This window comes from Castor canadensis, chromosome 8, assembly GCF_047511655.1.
Source record: "Castor canadensis chromosome 8, mCasCan1.hap1v2, whole genome shotgun sequence".
In the NCBI taxonomy this organism is placed as follows: domain Eukaryota; kingdom Metazoa; phylum Chordata; class Mammalia; order Rodentia; family Castoridae; genus Castor; species Castor canadensis.
Window position 1 is genome coordinate 29721566 of NC_133393.1, and position 17909 is coordinate 29739474.

The 17909-nt window shown below is 39.4% G+C and overlaps 7 non-coding genes across 7 annotated transcripts; all 7 read left to right on the forward strand.

Annotated features, from left to right (window-relative positions):
* Positions 1-1745: 1745 nt before the first annotated feature.
* On the forward strand, positions 1746-1817 carry Trnaw-cca (transfer RNA tryptophan (anticodon CCA)). The gene has a single exon. It is a non-coding gene; the product is annotated as a tRNA-Trp (tRNA).
* An 8324-nt stretch (positions 1818-10141) lies between these two features.
* Trnas-gcu (transfer RNA serine (anticodon GCU)) lies at positions 10142-10212 on the forward strand. The gene has a single exon. It is a non-coding gene; the product is annotated as a tRNA-Gly (tRNA).
* A 311-nt stretch (positions 10213-10523) lies between these two features.
* Positions 10524-10595, forward strand: Trnam-cau (transfer RNA methionine (anticodon CAU)). Its single transcript has one exon. It is a non-coding gene; the product is annotated as a tRNA-Met (tRNA).
* A 438-nt stretch (positions 10596-11033) lies between these two features.
* Trnas-uga (transfer RNA serine (anticodon UGA)) lies at positions 11034-11115 on the forward strand. Its single transcript has one exon. It is a non-coding gene; the product is annotated as a tRNA-Ser (tRNA).
* A 977-nt stretch (positions 11116-12092) lies between these two features.
* Positions 12093-12164, forward strand: Trnaq-uug (transfer RNA glutamine (anticodon UUG)). Its single transcript has one exon. It is a non-coding gene; the product is annotated as a tRNA-Gln (tRNA).
* A 426-nt stretch (positions 12165-12590) lies between these two features.
* Trnaq-uug (transfer RNA glutamine (anticodon UUG)) lies at positions 12591-12662 on the forward strand. Its single transcript has one exon. It is a non-coding gene; the product is annotated as a tRNA-Gln (tRNA).
* Positions 12663-16623: 3961 nt separating this feature from the next.
* On the forward strand, positions 16624-16705 carry Trnas-gcu (transfer RNA serine (anticodon GCU)). Its single transcript has one exon. It is a non-coding gene; the product is annotated as a tRNA-Ser (tRNA).
* The last annotated feature ends 1204 nt before the right edge of the window (positions 16706-17909 follow it).

Genomic DNA, 17909 nt, shown 5'->3' on the forward strand with positions numbered 1-17909 from the left:
AGCAATATGAGCTCAATAATTAATAACAGATTGCTTTATGTTCCACGTGGGATAAAAAATTCATAATCTGGAAGGCTGATTGAAGAGTGAGCTTTGATTTGTGGACCCTGAGAAAGCCTAATCCTAAGGTGCGATAGGGAAAAGTAACGAGGCTGTTGAATTCACACCACACAACTCATTCCCATCCCCAAGGCCAAACTCAGGATTGCCCGCACTGGCTTCATCTGGAAACTGCCGACGTGTTTCTTTGTCCCTCCCGTTCCTTCAAATTCGTATGGTGAAGACCCAAGCTCTAGTTCATCAGTATGTAACCACATTTGGAGATAAGGTCTTTAAAGAGGTGTTAAGATAAAATGATGTTTTTGGGTAGACCCTAATCCAATATGGCTGATGTCCTTATAAGAAGAGATCAGGACACATGCACACAAAAGAAAGACCACGATAAGGACGGAGAAGATGGTCACTTGCAAGGCAACGAGAGACGCCTGAGGTGTTGGGGTGGGGGGGGGGGTGTCTATGTTACCTTGATCCTGGGCTTGTGGTTTCCAAAACTGTGAGAAAATTAATTACTATTGTTTAAGTCCTCGCCCCCTCCAGTCTGTGATACTTGTTTATGGCAGCTCCCAACTGGTACTTCGCTCCTCCCCAGCCCTAGAAGAAGACTGGAACCTTATTTTCCTAAGTACTACTGAGCCAGGTCAGTAAGTCAATCACTGACACGAGGAATTTTACAAATATATTCGTAAGGCGGCTTAGGCTTGCGGAATCAAGAGGCCAAACCTGAGGATATTTATGGGCTGACGCGTGGGAATTGGATCGACCGTCATCAGCTGTTACCATAGTAACCCACAGGTGGGACTGGTTATCCATTGGCAACCGGAAGGCCAAGTCTCTCAGAGCAGTTTGTCTAGAGTCCAGAAGGTTTACTCGGCTGTTCCCTGGGTTTCAAGAGCAACACATAAGGTCTCTAGGTTGGAAAGCAGTGATTTTTCAAACCTCTCCCTTTATCACAATCATCTGGAGGGTTGTTTAAAACACACACAGTTTCTGATTCAGCAGGTCTGGGTTGTGGTTGAAAATCTGCATTTCTAAATTCCCTGAGACTGTTGATCCTGGAAGGATTTTCTAAGAATCGCTGGGCTGGAGATTAGAAAGAGTAAGAACTCAATAAATATTAGCGGCTTGTTTAGGGTTATCGTTGTGAACTGAGTGGCCTCGAGTTGAGACCAGAAGGTCCAACAAGAAGGTGGCATATTTGTGTATTTGGGAAGTGAGGCCTTTGGACAGAGGCCGCGGATCATGCGAGGCGTTGAGGTCCTATGATGGGGCGCGCTCGGGGTATAGGCTTCAGTGGGGTAGGGGAGAGCTAGGCCAGTTACCACAATGCAGGACAAGGCTGGCAGTCTGTTCCCTGGGAGTGAGAAGTCCAGTGAACTTGAAAGTCTAAGAAACGTAGTAATTCAGGCTTCGTGAGAACTCACTCTGTCACTGAAAAACCTAAACTCAATAGGTCCACGAGTTTTGTCTAAACAGACACATTTTAGCAAGTGGAAAAACCGAATGGAAGAAACAATTGAGTCTTTCCTGTATGTCACGTTTGGGTCTGGGGATTAGTATTGAGTCTGGTAAATCCTTTATTCTAGTCTGCAAAGTCTTAATAAGAGTATTAAGAAAATAAACCTTTTGGCTGGATTGGAAGGGCTATTTAAGATCCTTAAATGAATATGAAGAGTTCTCGTACTTGTGACCTCGTGGCGCAACGGCAGCGCGTCTGACTCCAGATCAGAAGGTTGCGTGTTCAAATCACGTCGGGGTCAACTGTTTTGAGAATTGAATAAGGACGAGGTTTTCCCCGATGCCTAGTTAATTAAACTTGCTTAAAGAGTTTGAAATCCTGAAGGCTGAAAGTGAGGAAATGGGATCATTGTCATTAAAAAAAAAATCAAGCAGACATATTTTTCAAAAAACCCCCACCAAAACAGAACTTTACTGCAATTCTAAAAGGTACAGAGTTCTCTGTCAAATAGTATCCTGGTATTGTGCAATAGTTATTTTCTATATCTTGCTCCAGATTTCACCATTTTTGATGGTTTTAATTTGTGCTGCCATGTAAATATCACAGAATGGGTGACTTAAATAACAGAAAGAAGTTCATTTTCTCACAGTTCTGGAAACTAGAAGTCTGAAGTCAAGGTGTGAGTTGGATTGATTTTTTTTCTGAGTCCTCTCTTGGCTTGCATTATGGCAAGATTTCTCCTATGGTCTTTGCCTGGTTTTTCCTCTGTGTTCTTGTTCTAATCTCCTTTATTTTAGTTTTTCCTTTCTCTAATCTCCTCTTCCGATAAGATCGTTAGTCACATTGGATTAGGGCCCACCAACAGACAGCATTTTACTTTATCACCTCTTTAATGACCTTATTCCAAATGCAGTTACATTCTGAGGGGCTGGTGGAACTTCAACATATGATTTGGGAAGTGGTGAATGCAATTCAATCCCTAGCATTAATTAAATTCTGTATTGCGCTAGGGGTAAGCTGAGGCACTATTTAGTGACTGTTACACATTAAGGGTGGTACTAAACCAAGCACTGGTAGCTCATGCCTGTAATCCTAGCTTCTCAGGAGGCAGAGATCAGGAGGATTGTGGTTAGTTTTGAAGCCAGTCCAGGCAAATAGTTCACAAGACTCTATCTTGAAAAAACCCATCACAAAAAAAGGGCTGGTGGAATGGCTTAAGGAGTAGGCCCTGACTTCAAACCCCAGTACCGCAAAAAAAAAATAAATAAATAAATAAAAATAAATAAATAAAATAAATAAAGGTGGTGCTAATCTCTTTGTGACTTTTATATAATTCCCCCATTTTTCAGAAAAATTGGAGCTTGCATAAATAACTTATTCAAGGCCATATTTTAAACAAGGAATAAACCAAATGTGAATTTAAATTTTTCTGACAGATCACGTGAACTTAGGAGCTATGGATTAAAAAATAAACTAAACTGACTTTCTTACAAATGTAAAAATTAACTTGTGTTTTATGTAAATAATTAATGATTAAACTCAGAAGCTATTACAGGCAATTCAAAGGAGAGCTGATATGCACACACACACACACACACACACACACGAAGGTTGAATAAATTTATAAGTAGACACAAACCTGCCATTATCCACAGCAGGATAATCATTCACATTACATCTGACACAAATGGTTTTTATTTGTGTGGACAGAAACCATTTGCCTAACTACACATTTTCTATAATTTAGAGTTGTAAAATAGCTTCAGAGAATAAAAGAGAAAGGTTCCCTAAGAATGAAAGAACCCAGAAACGTGCACTAGACTACGACACACGTAATAATCTTTTTTTTGGTCCATTTCAAAGTCTTTCACAATTTTTTTCATTTATTAAAGATAAGCAAAGTACAATTATCATTTGTCAATTAAAAATAAAGTTTTAAAAAGATAAGTGAAACTGGACAGATTTGATCAGTAACATACTATTGCAATAAGGAAAGCATCAGCATGACCTGAATTCAGCTTCAACTTGTGGAGGGGACAACGTTACAAGGAAATGAGAGAACAGGGAGGGGAGTGGGCAGACCTCAGCAAACTCAGGGAATACTGGGACAGGGAATTGGTCCGTGTGAGATTCCTCTGGGTTTGCTGATTGGTAGTGGCAAAAGTTAGGCTTCCACCTTCCCCTAGACAGTAGGGAGAGAGAAATCCTATGTTTAGGTGCTGTTTGGAATCAAGTGTAAGTTCTTTTGGCAGTCTCCATGGAGTTTTCTCAGGCAGGCACAGTAAGAAGGACTATGTCCTAGAGATGTGTTTTTCAACTGTTAGAAACGGTGTTAGCATCTTGCTTAAGTCTTTATAGGTCAAGGCTAAGGCCTACATGAGAAGAGGGGTGAGAGGAGCTTGGCTAGAATTTGGTCAAGGCAACAGTCTGTCACCAGATACAGCAGAGACTGGCACAAGATTATTCAGAGTTTTAGAAATAAGCAATAATCAACCCAGAATGTGACCAGAGCCCCTGGCCATAAGGCCTGGCTCTGGATCTGAATGCTTCTCTGAATTAAGAGAAAACTACATAATATACAGAGAAATGGAACAATAGACTTACTTATAGTTTTGGCCAAAACTGGAGAGGCGGAAGTCTCAGTCTTGTCTCTGGAGTAGTGTCCCAGTTTATAGAAGAGATGAAACATGAGCCAGAAACTATGCATAATGCAGACAGTGTTTCTTCTGGCCTCAGGATTCCTTTAGGGTAGTCATCTTCATTTTTCCACCATGCAATTCCCAGGAGGAATCCTAATCCCTAGGGTTCAGGGACAAGAACATTATTTTGAAAGGATCGGTCAAATAAAGTTATTAAGAGGAATAGGTAATGACATAGAAAGATGTTTAAGACACCTGAAATGGAAAAAGATGCAGTAGTAATTATTTACTGTGTACCGTTACAGGTCAATCAGATTATATAGTGTGATCCATTTGACTAATGATTACATTGCAATACTAATAATAGTTATCTCTGGACAGGAAATTAGACATTAAAATTTTTTTGATGAATTGTAATATTTTTCAAATATTTTGATGAAAAGTTTTCCTTGAAACAAAGAAAACATACAAATTACTTTAAAAAAAATCACTGAGCTACATCCCTAACCCCAACCCTGTATCAGCTCCATAAACAAATGAATCACTTGTGGGATTTCTGTTGTGGCAGAAATAGCAATCTAGAGAAGACAGACAGTATTAACTCATAAATATATAAACCAGGAAATTTTCAAGGCCAAGTTTGTACTTGAGCCAGATACAGTACAGAGTTGAGTGATGGCTTCTGACTGACAATATGAGAGTCCAGGTTATAGCAGTTAAGGAGGAATTCAGACCTTCTGAATTCCACCAAAAGCACACCAAAGCAGGTTGGGAACCATAAATAGGAGTTATTTATGCTGACAAAAAAGGGAAAGGTAGGGGGTCAGGAAAAAGACTCCATATACTGATCTTTAGTCTGGTTAAATGCAGGTTTGTATGACAGAAAAAAAAAAACAACAAACCCTTAGATTTCTCTGTCAGAGAAGATGCCATGTATATTTCAGTTGTCTCTGTTGCATTTTTGCAATATGAAACAGGATAACAGAGTAACATGTAGGAGTAACCTTTCAAAAAATAAACTTAGGCAATTCATCAGGCATTATCATAACTTGGATACATTTCCCTTAAGATTACCTACTTTTTTTTTTCAGGCAAGATCTTGCTTTACAGCCCAAGTTGACCTCAAATTCAGGATCCTCCTACTTAAACTTCCCTAGTGCTGGGATTATAGACCACACCTGACAAGAAAGGTCACATACTTTCTTGTCCTCTCATGGCATTAAATAGCAATTGCACTGGACACTTGTTAAAGATGGTGGTTTTGCTTAAGTGACAGCAGCAGGGGAAGAGCCTTGCGTATACAACCGACTTCACTTCATATAATAGCAAGGACAACTGGGCAGGGGGAGGGGAGGTTGAGGAATGGAAAATTACTAAGAGGAACTTGTGATTAAATAGGAGGCCTGGGAGGATCACCCATAACCTGAACTGGCAGGATTCTTGCTAAAGCTGAGTTAGGCAGGCCACAGTTCAGGCCTAGGGAAGAAGAGGACTCAGGGAAGTCTGACTTAAGTTTGGTCAGTAAGGAAGTCCTTGTCAATGTTATGCACCAGGACTCCTTCTCATTACTAATTTACTCTCTAGAGGAAGTGAGTCAAGACAAGGATCAAGTGACCTGAACTGTGGTTATGAAGATCCCAATACTTTTTGTTTCCTCTGTACCAGGAATGAAACCCAGGACCTTGCACAAGCTGAGCAGGCACTCTACCACTCAACCATATTCCAACCCCAAGATCCCAATGTTGAGATGCTCTACATTCCTCTGTAACCTAGTAAATTGTATTTTGATTTACAACATCAGGTTCCTGTAAGTTCTGTTCATGAGAATCAGTGTCTAGGGTCGAATTCCCTTTAGGTTATAATTTCACTGCATTTGTTCTACCAATAAATCTGTTGTCCAAACGCTAGAATGGGGAGCATAACAAAGCAGCATTATATCTGAGAGGTTGGCTACTTCTATAACGTCATTTCTTTTATCTCATACACAGTATCCCAATTTCAGATTTTTTATATGCATATTACATATGTTTTCACTAGATTTATCTCTGAGGAGAGTATTTGTGTCTCATTTCCTACCCCATCTCCAGTATGACGTCTAGTCAGAATGTCTAACAGTGAGATATTATGACCATCTTACTGACTCCAATATTTCATAAAGAAATGTTATACTCTGCCTTAGTTTCAATGTAGAAGCCAATATGTAGTTTCCACAAAATGCCAACTCAAAGTTTCTTTTGCTAAAAAAGTTCAGAGTATTAAGATGCAGCTTAATCGCTCCCTGGTGGTCTAGTGGCTAGGATACAAGATGCAGCTTAATTTACAACTGAAGGCATTTTGAAACAATGAATACTTAAACTTTATTGTAAGACACTAAAATATTACCTAGCTAATGTTTTCCCCCTTGAGTTTAATTTTTTAAAATAATGCTTTTAAAATTTACTTGTGGAGGGTTGGAGGTGTGACTTAAGTGGTACCAATACCTGCCTAGAAAGTGCAAAGCCCTGAGTTCAAACACCAGTACCACAAAAAAACAAAAGAAAACCAAAAATTTACTTGTCCAAAATATACCTATATGTTTTATGGGAGCTTGTATTGAATATGAAGGTTGAAAAGATCTTAAAAGCTTACTTTTTGGGGTTGAGGGTGTGGCTCAAGTGGTGGAGCTTCTTTCTTGGAAGCATGAGGTCCTCCAGTTCAAACCCCAGTACTGCCATATATAAAAAAGTTTACTTTCTATGTGAACAAAACTTTACTATTTCACTGAGTTCATCAACATAACTTATCCATTCCTAAGATCTCCTTCACAGGAAGCTAGATGTTGCAAATGATTTTTTGTTTATCTCAGGAATTTCTTGTAGGATCTATCAATTTCTCAATAGAAAGCATTTGATAAGCCGGGCACAGTGGTACACATATATAGTTCTAGCTCTCAGGAGGCTGAGGCCAGCGTGGGTTATGTAGCGAGTTCCAGGCCAGCCTTGACATCTGGGCAAGAAAACCAAACAAAACAATTTACATGCACTGCTCTTTTAGCCCTTGTGGTGGTTTTAAAATTACTATGTTCACAAATAGGCATCTCTTCAACAGATGGAGCCAAATTTTCCTCCCCTTGAACTTAGTGACTTGTGTCACCAGTGGCTGGTAAGGGTTTTTGAAAATCCTCTTTTAAAGGTAGGGACTTTCTGCTCAGGGTTTTGTCCCAGGCCCTTGACTTTGATTGCAGATAAGAAATTTCCAGACAAGTCACAAAGGTAAGAAAATTTGGCAGAGATTTATTGAGCAAGCAAGCAAACTGAAGAAAGCTAAGGCATGCTCTAAGAGGGTATGTGCTTGGAGGGAGACACACTGAGCTACTTTGATAGTAGGGGTGTTTATGGGAAAAAATGTAGGGTAAGGGGTTTGGCCCTAATTTGCCCTAGGATGAGCGCTCCTCTTTGTTCTGACTCCTGGTATATTTAGTCATGGTTGCTGTTAGTTTTTCATTAACTGAACCCAGAGATTTCAAGGTTGGTCTCTTTACTAACTTTTGGTCATTCTGACATAGATGTCTGAGCATCCCTTTAACAAAGATGGGTTCTGCCAGATGTTCCCTTCAGGACAAGTGCCCATCCTTGAGGTAAATATTTCCCTTGCAAACATGTTTGTGATCAAATAAGTCATTTTCCCAAGTGTTTTTCTCCCAGGATAAATGTCTTATTAAAAGATATTCTTGCTCAGTTCCCAGAGCCCACTAATTATATGGGCAAGAGAGCAAGGTCAGAGATGCTTTTTAACTAAATGTTGCACTTTAAGGAGGGAGTGGAAGGCTTAAAGCAAAGAAATAGTGCCTGTGAGCTTTTAATCAAGCTATTCATTGATACAGTGCTTACCTCTGAATTGCCAGCTGCTGTTTCCCATGCCTCGTTTTCCCTGATCTATCCTGCTTCAATTCATTTCCAGTGAATAGAATTTTATAGAAGTGAAGGTGTCCTACTGGAGTGTCCTCCTGGCACTTGGTCTAGTTGACATCAGTTCTGCTACTCATGTGGTATATCACTGAGGCTTCTGTCCAACAACCAGGAGAATAAGCTTGGAGGAGAAATTCTCCAGCCCTAGTTAAGGCTGCAGGTGACCACAGCTCCATCAATACCTTTTTCACAACCTCAGGAGAGAATCTCAGGCAAGCTCCTCCTAAATTTCTGATTCACAGAAACTGTGAGATAATTTTTTTTTAAGACATCTAGATTTAGGTCAGTTTGTTACATAGCAGTGGGTATCAAATACCACATTTCACTTAAAATTCCTCTTCTGCCTGTGTCTATCAATCCTAAAATATATTCTGATCCTTACCCATCCTAACTAAGTTTCTAATTTGAGAGACTCACTGAAATCCTTATTTCCAAAATCGCAGTTAAAAAGCTCCATTTTCCCTTATCCCTCTGAGACAGTATAGAGATAGCGAGTGAGTGGTGTCCCTTGTCAAATACACTCAGCTTTGTTCTTTTGGTGTTTTTTTTTGCATGATATTTGGGGGGGGGGCAGCATTTGACAAATGATAAATAAAATGTGAGAACATAGATTATAAAGACTTTTTATATCACACACAGAGAATACACTTTGAGTATTTGTTCTAGAATATTCTACTTTATGCTGTCAATTCAATAGAACTGACATGAGTACCTACTATGTGAATGATACTGAAAATTTCTATTTATAATAGAAATAAAATATTTGACCTTCATGGTTTTATTAAAAACTTGCATGAATTATCAGTAGCTGATGTTATCTGGTATTTTTAAACCATTTTTTAAAAGCAGCATGTTTTAGAATTTTTTTGTTTTGCAATATTTTTATTTGTCTATTTTCTTTTACGTTTTCTTTCCAACTGGCTTTAATAGACAACATTTTAATGTATAGCCAGCTCCTTGAGGGGCACAGGTCCTTAAAACTTAAACTGCTTTTAAGTTTTACAAATGAGTAAATTAGAACTAATAAATTGTGTAGCGACCAAGTTTTGGATAGTTCTTATGTTCTCCAGTTCTGTGTTCTTTTGTTGGAAGAATTTTACAGAAACCTAGTTTATGGCCCACATTCTTTTCAAGAAAACCAATAACAGCCTCTTAGTTTGCTGTTACAGTTCCTTGCCTTTCCTTCCCTTCAAAGCATCCAGTCATAGCTGCCAATGAACCGCCCATGGCAAGTGAAAAGCTAGAGGAGAGCGGGTGTAGTCTGTAGGTGCCTGGCTTTCACATGCTGTGTTATCCAGGATGTCAGAGTCCATTTCCTTACTTAAAACCAAATCCAAAACTCATTTTAGTACAATCTCATTTTTCATTGTTGGTGGTTAATGGTGTTCAATGCGTTGACCTTTTCTTCAAACCAACTGAAATTCTGAAAAATAGGGGCCCTACTTTTTATTTATGTCCAGACAACATTTTGGCTTTTATTTCTAAATTCCACAGTAACCCCAGCAACTGGGAGGTCATCCATTCCAGGAGCAGATAACAGGTAGGAGTTCTTAGGAATGCCTTCATGATTCTTCCTGTATCTTTCTCTCTTCCAGTGACAAATACCTCCCTTGCCAAACGTGGCTCACAGCACAGTAACAAGTCTTTTACCAAAATGTGGTAAACTGGTGTTTCAGAGAGGAAGTGAGCACTTTGACTTGGTACATTCATCGAATTGCCTTCCATCTTAACTGAGAAATTGCAAATTTTGTTTTATTAAGGATTTCAATCTGAAGAAGGATGGGGAAGGGTATTTTTTTTTGTTGAATATTTATAGTTATTTTTTACCTTGGAGTTTCCAAGGCCACATATAGCAGACTTCCAGCTTCCTTCTGGTTCACAGGTTTTTTGAAATGTGTAGATATAGTTTGTTCTTTAATTATATTTTTAAAAAATCCTAGGAGGGGAAAAAAAAAATCATTCTAGGTATTTTGCCAAGAATTTACAGATGGAATAAAAATTTCCACATAAGGCTAAGTGAAGGAACTTCCGTACGGGTAGCATTGGTGGTTCAGTGGTAGAATTCTCGCCTGCCACGCGGGAGGCCCGGGTTCGATTCCCGGCCAATGCATACGTCATTTTCTATTTCAATGAAAAGTTTTTATTGAAAATCAAATAAAAATTATCTAATAGTAACTGTGGTCTTTACCTCCTATAAATTCTAGCCATTACTGTTAATTTTCCAGTAACCTGAAACAGAATTCCTACCGAGCTTCACTGAACTATAATCTTGGTTGACTATGGGTTTTTGGACGATAATTGTAAACCGCTGGTATTGGAAATGGAGTGCAGTTACGTTCGTATTCCCTGTATTATTTCAAAGTAGCAAAATGCAAAAATATCCAGCTTTGAATAAAGAACTGAGCACACTAAGTTTTTGTGAGCAGAGTGGCGCAGCGGAAGCGTGCTGGGCCCATAACCCAGAGGTCGATGGATCGAAACCATCCTCTGCTATAACTTTTAATAAAAGTTACTTTAAAGTAAAAAAAAAAAAGGTGAATTTCACCATCGAAGTTTTGGGGGACTAGACTCTACGGTATAAGAAGCAAAGATAAATCTTCTGAAAAAGCGATTTTCAATCTTCATAAACGTTACCCTTACTATGTACGTTGGGACAGTCTGACCGTTAGTCTTCCAGGTTTAGAGGCTAGTACATCACTTGGGGTTGACATATACTTCTTCTGGCATCTTTTAATACATCCTACGTCAGAGAAATTTTGCAATTTGTTATAATTCCTCTCACTGCCTCGGTCTTGAAAAATCTTGATCTTTTTTGTCATGATGATATGGATTCCTGAACTGTTACATTGTCAAACGGAATTAAAAAATAGATCTGCAATAGGAAATATACTACTCCTCATGGGAATATATCCAGAGGAAAAGGGCAGTCGTGTAGTCGTGGCCGAGTGGTTAAGGCGATGGACTTGAAATCCATTGGGGTCTCCCCGCGCAGGTTCGAATCCTGCCGACTACGCAACTATGTTTTCTTTGCAGGTTGTTAGCATCTTAGAACCACTCAAAGCTATCTAGCATCTCTCAGATGTTACTATTTTTCTCTATACATTTGGAAGCAATTAATTCTAATCTTTTTTCACTTAACAAGACACAGAGAAACATGTAACGGTTTTGGGAAACTACATGAAAATCCTAGGAATTTTTGAGAGCATCACAGACATGCTGGAAAACTTCCAGGCTATTTCGCTTTTAAATCTTGAATTTACGTCACAATATCCAAAGTCTAGTTCATTTCTGACTTTTGAAGTCAAGTTCATGTTTGACTTCCAAAGCCTCTTCTGCCCTTAAAGTCCCCCCTTGATGTTCTCCCAAGAATCTGGATACATACAGTGCGTCACTATTCTGCACGTGAGCATTTTGATGTTTTAGAATCAGTATTTCAAGCAGAAATTAAGTCTTTCCTGCCTTCTGGATTTCAGAGACCAGAATTGCAAAGAGAATTGCAAATAGCAGGGAATTTTCCAAACTGTTTTTAGATTTTAGTTAACTTTTATTAAAAATAAAACGTTCTGCTATCTGGAACTTTATCTTACTGTCTCTAACACATACATAATGTTGATGTAACATAGGAGTAAAATAAATATCTCCGAAATTACCAGTAAATTCTCGGTATCTCTGTTTTAGCTTTTTTGTTCTTGGGTTTTCCACAAGCACAGACATCCCAACAGATTTCTAAGTGCTGATACTTTCCTTAATATACTTCGTAAGGTAGACAAACGTTCATTGCCCAGGTTAATTCATGAAACGCATGGTTCTGCATTCGTAAAGAACATTAGTACCGAATTTGCACGGTCAGAGCAAGTGTGCGTGTTGTTTCCTCAGAATCCCCGAACACGCACCTATTTCACAAAATCAGAACAAAAACATTGTAATTAAACCAAGCTGAATTCCTGCAAAATCTCTGTCAAAAATTTATCAGAATAAGGTGCTACTGCTGGCCCCATGGTGTAATGGTTAGCACTCTGGACTTTGAATCCAGCGATCCGAGTTCAAATCTCGGTGGGACCTTTCCTCGATTTTTTTTTTTTTACTTGACCAGTTGCTCGTTAAGTATGACATCCTAGTTTGCATCCAAACCCCTGCTGGAACAGCATCCCCTTCTTTCATCTCAGATTCCACATGTTTCTTGTTTTGTCCCTCCTCTTTGTTGGACTCTAAAGTTCCCCGGATGTGGTAAATTACATCATCGTCCAGACCCCGATGCTTTACGGATACGTCTTTCATATCCTGAACCCAAATTCCTTTCTTTGAAGACTACTCAACAGGTTCGATTTTCGTTAGTTTGTAGAACGAGCCCGTTCCCGAGAGATTTATAGAGCATGTGAATAGTTTGTTGGAGTCTTTGTTCTTTAAGAATGCAGCAAATGACGTGTCTGAGAATAACACGCTTTGTAAAGGTTATTTATGTACATTCTAGAACCAAAAGTGTAACGTGGCCCCATGGTGTAATGGTTAGCACTCTGGACTTTGAATCCAGCGATCCGAGTTCAAATCTCGGTGGGACCTACTGCAGTTTTGGTGACCTGTCCTCTGTGCTACCAATCGCTGATATATCCTGGTCCAATGCATATTCCCTACTCACGTGTACTACTCCTTGGAAGCAGCGGTGGCATATTAGTGTTACTAGAATGTTTGACGATTTGTGTATTCCAGCTTCCTCTCTTGGAGTTTTCTTCTTTGGAGTCCCCTTAAAATGTATTTTCACATGCAATAATTTATGTAAGAATTGTGGAAGCAAACTCCTTATATATAAAGTTTCTGTAGTTTGATGGTTAGCACACTGGAGTCTGAATTCAGGCTTTGGGTTCAAATCTCCTTGGGACCTCAGAAACATGTGTCTCTGCTCCCCCTCCAGTCTTGTAAATCATTAGCCTACCTTTGAGATGAATACACCTGGTTGCCAGTGCTTCCCATTTCCCAGGTTCAACTTCTTCCTTTTTGGAGTCGACTTCAAGTATTCTATAGGCCTTTAAGCACTAATGCAGTCCTGGAAAAGTCCGGATTGCCTAACAGTTGGATGCAATTTAGAACTCTACTGTCTGTACCCATAGGGACTCCATCCAACACATTAAGCTCATATGTTGCCCACATTATTTGGAAGATTAACTGGTCTATTAAAAGTACATATAAATCCTTCAGTAACAATCCAACTTCAAGGGCCTCATGCTTTAATGTCTACCACCAGAACCTCAAATCTCAATGGACACACCTGAGTTTTGGTGACTTTGCCCTTCAAGCTTACCCAAACCAGGAGTATGCCTGGCATGTACAGACGCTCCCTCAGATGGGCACGTCCCCTCCCCTGAGTAATCCCCAGCTTCTTGCTCTTTACTCTGGCTACTGAAAGTTGCCCTCTCCCCAACATCCTTGGGCTCCCCTAGAATCTCTCTTTGTGATACCTGTTCTTGCTTTGCTGGAACCTGAAGTCAAATAGATCCCTATAACTTAATTATGTGCTGGGGTGATTAAGGGTTCACATGTCAAAAGCCCCACTTGCTTCTCTTTTTTTCTCTGGCACTCACCCCAAATGTTCTGTAGGCTCCATTTGGATGAAAAATGAAAATAGGCAAATCTTAGAGTGAAACCCCTGCCATCATAGACACTGAAGAACTTCCATTACCTCCATATGCAAGACTGTATTAATGCTTCTTAGCTTGAGTATATGCCCACAGTGTTTTAAATATCGACTGACCAGATACAACAGTGTACAAGTTTTCTTTGACGGTTTGTGATTCAAAGACCCATTATACAACACTTAACAGTCTTGATGCTAAATACAGTAATCCCAGCTGTTCTTGGGACCCTAAGCTCCTTTTGTTGACTTTCTACAGTTCAAACATATTCTCCAATGATTTCAATGACAGAAAAAGAATCCTAGGAATTCCTCTGGCCTCTACAAATTATTCCACTAAACTCCTTCCTGCCTATTTAGACCTAGTCATGTATGTGGGCCTGTTTTTTTTTTTTTTTTGGCAGGGGGAATGCATTATTTAGCCTACCACAGCCTTTATTGGTCACAGGATGATCAACAGGTTAAATAGGAAGAACATCAGAAGCAGTTTAGTTGGGTCCTCTACTTCAGGGTCTCTCATGGTCTGCAGGCTGAAGTGAAGAAGGACCTACTTTCAAATCCATATGCTTCATGGAAGGATTTAGCTCCTTAAAGATTATTGGCTGAGAGCCTTAGTTACTTGTTGGCTGTTGACTGCAGTCCATCCTTAATTCCTTGCCAAATGGGCCTCACCAACATGGCATCTTGTTTCATCAAAGCATGTAAACTGAGGAGGAACAGTTCAAATCTTTTGGTTAGATGGAAGTTGCTGTCTTTCTAATTTAATCATTAAAGTGACATCCTATCACATTTTTAGTATGCTAGAGGTTAGGAATAAGTCACTGGATCCAGCCCACACTCAGAGGGAAGGGATAATACAAGAAGTGTGCGAATCACACTGGGTTTTTAACAGCCTACAAAGTCCAAGGCAGAATAAGTCATGATTAGTTCTTTGCAGGCACATTGTTTTGTTTAGCTAAGTTCTATATTGAGCGCAATTCCTACTGCTTCACAATTAAGAAAATCATCTCTGTCTCAGCTTTTTTGTTTTGCTTTCCCTTTCTAATTAAGCAAACATTGGAGAGCTTGACTTGTTCTTCCTGAACAAGTGTGATAGAATCTCTAGTGATAATGTCCTGGCATGAGTATTTCTCAAAAGTTCTCCCTGGGTTCAAATATGCAACATGGAGTGAGAACCACTGAACTAATTTTTACTTGAACATTTTTCTCAGGTTGCTATCACTCCTAGGCATTCTCTACTTTTTGACAAACTGTATATTTCAAATTTTTAAATTATTGATTGTGTATTCCTACATAACTATCACCAGGGAAGGACATTGTATGTATGGTGTGTACTCCTGTTCTTAGAACAGTGCTTGGCACATATGAGATGCCCTACACATCTGTCAAACAACTGAATGAGTCAAGTGGGGTGGTCCTCTTCTATAATTCCAGCACTTGGGTGGCAGAGAAGCAGGAGGACCGTGCGCTCTAGGGCAGCTTGGGCTACGTTACCACACTGTGAGACCCTCCTCCAAAAAAAAAAAGACTGATGAGAGTTCCAATGGATTTTACAGGACTATCAAGACCAAGTAATTTTATTTCCAGAAATATAATATGTCACAAGGTTTAAAAAAATTGCTTATTTTACCTGCTGTGGCTTGATGTGTTTTCTGAAATTACTTTTTTTTTTTTTGGCAGTGTTGAACTTTGGACTCAGCAGCATGGACTTGCTAAATAGGCATTGTACTACCTGACCTTTGCCCGCAGTCCTTACTTACCTTGATATGTTTTGATGCTGATTTGATAGTTAAATATGTTAAGTATTTATTAAATCATCCCTTGAGACTTCCTTCTAATTATGTTTATATTCCAAACTTCATAATTAAAAATAATGATGTTGGGTATAGGTAAGAAAGAGAACAGTAGCCCTGGCATCTGCAAACTGGCCTGGGTATTCTCAGCAGCTGGCCAGTTGCTCACTGCTAGGCTGTGGGAGTAATCTCGCAGAAAATCTGCATCAGACTGATCTTTCTGTTGGTGAGGAAATGAAATAGAAAGAAAACAAACAACAACAAACATTTCATAATTTTGACTATGCACAGGTAAGAAACAAAGTCAGCATGTTACACCTCCAGCCCTCCCCCTTCCCCCGCCCCCACTGCTTTAATAGCCTTTACTTCATTCTTTTCTTACCTTCTTCTACAGAAAATTTATTCAGATACCCCATTACTGAATTTTGTCCCTTTTTTCCTGGTACCACATCCAATCTAGATCAAAGTCCCCTTTCCTTTCAGCCACTCCAAATCACCCACGAATGCACAAATGTTACATACAATAAGACTTTTAAGACACCTCTTTACTAAGTTGTTCTAAGGTTTTCATGATCTAGTTTCAGCAGCAACAAATCTAATTTATCCAACCGCAGGGATCCTCCTGGTGGTCTGTGGGCTGGAGAGCGTAGAATATAAAACAATAGTAATAACAACAGCAGGTGGCCATTTGAGAATTCTAGTTAGGATGCATCAATATTTGTAACAAAAACTGTTAATAACAATAACTGATAATAATAACTGAACTTAATGATAGTATTAATATATGGAGCCATGTAAGAATGGAAAAAATTCGGTTTGATTTAAAAAACGAAATCCGTCGTAAACCCCATGCTTCCTTCTTTTTCTCCCGTTTTCCCCTAATGAAGTGGACTTTGTTGTCATTCTTTTATTTCTACCTCTTATTTTTCTCTTTAATTTTTCTTCCTTTATGAAAGTAAGAGAGTCATTTATGGAGAGTAAAGTCATTGGTTTAATCAATGAACTCATACAATAAAACGATAGAAATTGCAGAATGAAATTGTCATTAAAAAACAAAATCCAAAATTATGTTGCATATATCCAGAAAAACTCTAGCAGATGTGACGAGGTGGCCGAGTGGTTAAGGCGATGGACTGCTAATCCATTGTGCTCTGCACGCGTGGGTTCAAATCCCACCCTCGTCGAATGGGCTCTTTCCCCCACCCCCGATGAGAGTGAGGTTTTAGCCTTGTGAACCGTGGAGAGAGACAGACGAACACAAAACTTCACTGTCAGTGGTCTGCCATTTTGTAGAATGAAAATCTAGGACATTTAAACAAACAGAGCCAAGGTCTCCAAATTTTCTATATTTGAACCATGATACTTGGACACGCCGACTTCCGCCTCAACTCTTGTTAACCCGTTCCAACTCAGCCAGTGGCTTTTCTGTTTTCTTCAGTCCGGTGGTTGTAAATTACACACAGCTGGGAAGGGTTCCAAAAGCCCATCTCGTGTCCTCCAATTCAATCAGTCTTTGTGTGTGGGATCCAGTGGTCTGTGCTGTCGGGGTTACATTTGAATGTGGGTCCCTGGGGCTGAGAACCACGGCTGTAGTGTTCATTCATTGCTCCCACCCACTTCTTAATTGTGCTTCTCTTTCTCTGTCTTGGCAGACTTTGTCTTCACCTTTGAAATTCCAGACACATTTTCAGGTTCAAAGCTTTCTCCCTAAAGGCCTTATATCACTCCTGCCAAACTCAGTTCTCTCCTCCTTCGCATTCCTGGCCTCCCCTCCCCTCCCAACTTTTGCTCCTTTTATAAGGAGATCCTCCATTCTGGCAAAATCCCTTTGCAAGACCCAGATCAAATGTAGCCCTCTTCCTTCGAATTCTTCAAACAGGAAATCACCACTGTTACATTTTAATTAATTTTTATTTGGAGATCTTTCCCAAACATTCTAATCTCTATTTCTTCCTTCTTTGATCATCTTTTGTCACATACATCCTAATTTTAGCATATAATGCCATAAAACTTCACCAGTCACCTGCTTTCCCTGTACACCATAGTAAGAGGTTGTTTACCCAGAGTAAAATAACCAGAGTTGTTGGGATTATAAAGACAAATTTCTCCTCTTTATTGTTTGTTTCTTTTACAGCTATGGACTAAGATAGAGTTGTTTTAGAGTGAGTGCATAAGGAGATGAATTCTTTCCTAACATGCTTCAACCCTGCAACTAGAATTGTGAGTTTTAACAGCAAATTTTCTGAAATACACTTTTTATAAGTTTGTGGATCTCCTGAAGTCTCATGAGGATTGACGTCTGAGAAAGGTGGACTTTGAAGCAACGTCTGGTTTTGAATTTTACCCATAGTGTATTTGGTTCAAAGATGGCTTACAAACTTTGACCCA